Here is a 4,963-nt window from a genome sequence, read left to right as displayed (position 1 = left end):
TTTTATAGTAAGAATAAATGTAGCATTTATCACACACTTACTAAGTGCCAAATATTGAGATATTTATCCCAAATGGATCAAATACAGTCCTAATCCCATATGGGGTTCATGGTCTAAGCAGGAAAGGTGAACAAATTTTTAACTCCCAGGAATTTTATAGATTAGGAAATTGAGGCCCAGAGAAGTTGAGTGTTTTGCCCAAAGTCACTTGGCAAGAAGCTGTAGAGCCAGGATTAGAACCTAACTCTCTTGAATCCCAATCCGGTGTCCTTTCCATTAGGCCACACTTCTTCTCATCAATCAGTCAATCGTATTTATTGAGTGCTTACTGAGTGCAGATCACTGAACTAAACTCTTGTGCATGTACAATATAACAGAGTTGGTAGTCCTGTTCCCTGCTGACAAAGAGTTTTCACTCTACAGGAAGGAGTTTACAGTCTAGAAGAAGCTTACAGTTTTGATCTTGACCTTCTGGTCATGATGAAGAACTCAACATTATATTTTCGGGAGCCTTATTCTGAGCTTATTCTAGCTCTTCCTCCACTCCCGTCCCCCCATCCTTCTCCTCGCTTAGTTTAAAAAGCCTCCATAACCTAGTCAAAGCCTCCTACACTATAGGGTAGAGGAGTAATCTATGACACTCTTTCTGAATTAACCCAAGTCCCCAAAACCTGCTACTGTTTATTACATACCAGCACATATGCAAATGATGTGTCTACACTTGTATATTATATATATATATATAGTATTTGTTGAATGCTTAATAATAATAATGGCATTTATTAAGCGCTTACTATGTGCAAAGCACTGTTCTAAGCGCTGGGGAAGTTACAAGGTGATCAGGTTATCCCACAGGGGGCTCACAGTCTTAATCCCCATTTTACAGATGAGGTAACTGAGGTCCAGAGAAGTTAAGTGACTTGTCCAAAGTCACACAGCTGACAGTTGGCAGAGCCAGGGTTTGAGCCTATGACCTTTGACTCCAAAGCCCGTGCTCTTTCCACTGAGCCACACTGCTTCTCCAGGCACTATACTAAGTGCTGGGGTTAATACAAGCAAATCGGGTCAGACATAGTCCTTGTCCCATGTAGGGCTCATGGTCTCAATCCCCATTTCATGGATGAGGTAACTGAGGCCCAGAGAAGGGAAGTGACTTGCCCAAGGTCATCCAGCAGACATAAGGAGGAGCTGGGATTAGCACCCAATGCCTTCTGACCCCCAGGCCCATGCTCTCTCCACTACTTGCCTCCTATCAACCTGAATACTTTGCCGAAATTCTTTTTGATTCTCTCAGGTCACAGAGAGAAAAAAGTTTGATTGTACATTTACTCTAATAAATAATGGAAACCACTTCCCCGTAAATCTTCTTGCTGTCTGAGAATGCACATATGTGCTCAGATCTACTGAAACCTGACCTATATTCGGTATGGAGGTAATATATTTAAGTACAATTTTATGGATTAGGAAGCTTCTGGCTGTAGCTGATGGGCTAGCAGGCATATGGGATTTGTTACCACAGGAAGTCATGCTGGCTGAAAATATCAATAAGTTCAAATGGGTTTGACTCAATTCTTGGAAAATAGTCCATTATGGGACAGGACAGGGAATGCTAGACCCTCTCTGTATTCTGTTGCCACCGAAGAGATGGAATACCATGCAGTCTGAATCGTTGGTCTGACTCCCTAATGGCAGTGCTAATGATCTTTTAATTAATTATTATTATACAAATAGCGATTATTTCGATAAAGTAGCAAGCTATTTAAAATCGTTTTCTCCCCCACTTTCCGTGAATATTAACTAGTTAATCTGCATCAGTCAATCAATCATGAGTAGGATTAAGCGCATACAAAATTGTACTAAGTTGAAAAGAATAAATATGTGTCCTGAGTTGGACCCTGGCTCCCCCAAAAGCCTAGCATTCATTCATTCAATCGTATTTATTGAGCAATTACTGTGTGCAGAACACTGTACTAAGCACTTGGGAGAGTAATTTGCAACAGTGAACAGTCATGGTCCCTGCCCATTTCGTGTTTACAGTCTAAAGATGGGGGGAAACAGACATCAATACAAATAAATAAAATAAAATGACTGATATGTACATAAGTACTGTGGGGCTGGGAGAGGGGAAGAGCAAAGGGAGCAAGTCAGGGTAATGCAGAAGGGAGTGGGAGAGGAGGAAAAGTGGGGATTAGTCTGGAAAGGCCTCTTGGAGGAGATGGGCCTTCAGTAAAGCTTTGAAGGGGAGAAGAGTGATTGTCTGTCGGATTTATCCTCCACTTCATCCCTAGGATGCTTACATAAGAAGCAGGAGCCAAGCGGAGGGACAGCTAGTCAATCAGTCAGGCAATCGTATTGATTGAGTGTTTACTATGTGCTGAGCACTGTACTAAGTACTTGGGAGAGTGCGATGTAACAACATAAAAGGCATTTTCCCTTCAGCCAACAAGCTTGTGGTCTGGAGGGGAGCAGCTCCACAAGGAGTAGCATGGTCTACTGGATAGAGCAGCGGCCTGGGAGACAGAAGGACCTGGGTTCTAGTTTTCTTTCACTTGTCTGCTGTGTGACCTTGAGCAGGTCACTTTACTTCTCTGTGCCTCAGTTACTTCATCTGGAAAATGGGGTTTATGACTGTGAGCTCCACGTGGGACATGGACTGTGTCCGAGCAGCATGGTGCAGTAGGTAGAGCAAAGACCTGGGAGTCAGAAGATCATGAGTTCTAATTCCCCATTCACCACATGTCTGCTGTGTAACCTTGGGCAAGTTGCTTCGCTTCTCTCTCCCTCAATTATCTCATCTGTAAAATGGGAATTGAGACTGCGAGCCTCATGTGGAATCGATTGAGTCTGTGAGCCCCATGTGGAACAGGGACTGTGTCCAACTTAATTTGCTTCTATCCACCCCGGTGTTTAGTAAAGTCCTTGTACACAGTAAGCGCCTAACAGATGCCACAGTTATTCATTCATTCATTCATCATTATCATTATCATCATCAATCGTATTTATTGAGCGCTTACTGTGTGCAGAGCACTGTACTAAGTGATTGAGAAGTACAAGTTGGCGACGTATAGAGACGGTCCCTACCCAACAACGGGTTCACAATCTAGAAGAGGGAGACAGACAATAAAACAAAACATGTGGACAGGTGTCAGGTCGTCAGAATAAATAGAATTAGAGCTAAATGCACATCATTAACAAAATAAATAGAATAGTAAATATGTACAAGTAAAATAAATAGAGTAATAAATCAGTACAAACATTTATACAGGTGATGTGGGGAGGGGAAGGAGGTAGGACGGGGGATGGGGAGTAGGAGAGGAAAAAGGGGGCTCAGTCTGGGAAGGCCTCTTGGAGGAGGTTAGCTCTCAGTAGCGCTTTGAAGGGAGGAAGAGAGCTAGTTATTATTACTTTGCATCTTCCCCAGCTCTTAGAACAGTGCCCGGCACAAAGTAAGCATTAAACAAATACCATAAAACAAAGAATCTCATTATCCAAAATGAGGTGATGGGCACAAAGGAAAAATAAAGGGCCAGATAAAAATAGTGCAAGAGAAGCCGCATGACCTAGTGGAAAGAGGATGGGTCTGGTTCTAATCCGGGCTCTGCCAATTACTTGCTGTGTGACCTTGGGCAATCACTTCACTTCTCTGTGCCACAGTTACCTCATATGTAAAGGAGGCTCAGTGGAAAGAGCATGGGCTTGGGAGTCAGAGGTCATGGGTTCTAATCCCTGCTCTGCCATTTGTGAGCTGTGTGACTTTGGGCAAGTCACTTAACTTCTCTGTGCCTCAGTTCCCTCATCTGTAAAATGGGGATTAAGGCTGTGAGCCCCACATGGGACAACCTGATTACCTTGCACGTAGTAAGCACTTAACAAATACCATCATTATTAAAAGAAGAAGAGGAAGATGAAGAAGAGGAGAAGGAAGAAGAGGAAGGAGAAGAAGAGAAGAAGGAGAAGGAAGAGAAGAAGAAGAAGAAAGAAGGAAAAGAAAAGGAGGAGAAGAAGGAGAAGAACAGGAGAAGAAGAATTTGTTGTTCAGGAGTGCCATGCTGAAACTCTCTCTCAGGGTAACATCTGGAGAGTTTCCAGTACTCTACCAGTCTCGGCTACTGGGGGGAGAGTTAAGTAGAGGCCTACCCCTTCCATTCCTAGCTTGGCCAGTGGCTAGCGAATGGAAGGCAATCTGGTACAAGACAAAACTCACCCATGCTGGGCAGCATAGGCATGGGAGAGAGTCAAGGGCGGAGACTCGAGTTTACTGTGCAGAAGATGGCAATGGAAACCACTTCTGGATTTTTTCCAAAAAAGCTCTATGGATCCACTAACAGAATGATTGCAGATGGAGAGTGGGGCATTCTGGGAGAGATCAATCAATCAATCAATCAATCGTATTTATTGGGCGCTTACTGTGTGCAAAGCACTGTACTAAGCGCTTGGGAAGTACAAGATGGGAGAGATGTGTCTGTGGTGTCGCTATGGGTCTGAAACGACTTGATAGCATAAGACAAGACAATGCCGGAACACTGTCATGTAGCTTATTCTATTGTCATTTCCCTTTTCCCAGATAAGCAGAAGACCCAAAAGTGTACATTTTGAGTGACTTGTTTTCCAGGCAGAGATGAACCAAAATCTGACAACCCTAGAAATGAATTCAACTCAGAATATATGGGATCTACTAAAGCACTGGAGAAGTAATTTCTATTTCATTAGGAAGCACATTTGAGTTCAGTTTCAATGGCTTCCTAAATTCCTCCAAGACGACAACAGTAACTTTACTGCTTTTTCCTGTTGCAGCAGCATCTCCTTGTAGCAACACAGTCATTTCATCACAACATCCAGGCTAGTGGGTTCGTAGCTTTCACCCGCAACCTGCTGTGCATCCACGAGGCTCCCTTACTAAGTGCTTTCCATAGATTGCACAAACCAAGCAGTAGATCCCAGGAGAAATAGCAAGCTTAATATC

General features: G+C 43.3%; 1 non-coding gene across 1 annotated transcript; it reads left to right on the top strand.

Annotated features, from left to right (window-relative positions):
- The first annotated feature begins 4,056 nt into the window (after positions 1–4,056).
- Positions 4,057–4,194, top strand: LOC119944951. Its single transcript, XR_005456090.1, has one exon. It is a non-coding gene; the product is annotated as a small nucleolar RNA SNORA7 (small nucleolar RNA).
- The last annotated feature ends 769 nt before the right edge of the window (positions 4,195–4,963 follow it).

Source organism: Tachyglossus aculeatus, chromosome 23 (assembly GCF_015852505.1).
Source record: "Tachyglossus aculeatus isolate mTacAcu1 chromosome 23, mTacAcu1.pri, whole genome shotgun sequence".
Lineage (NCBI taxonomy): Eukaryota > Metazoa > Chordata > Mammalia > Monotremata > Tachyglossidae > Tachyglossus > Tachyglossus aculeatus.
The sequence above is the reverse complement of the archived record's forward strand: the minus strand, read 5'-3'. Positions and strand labels throughout refer to the sequence as shown.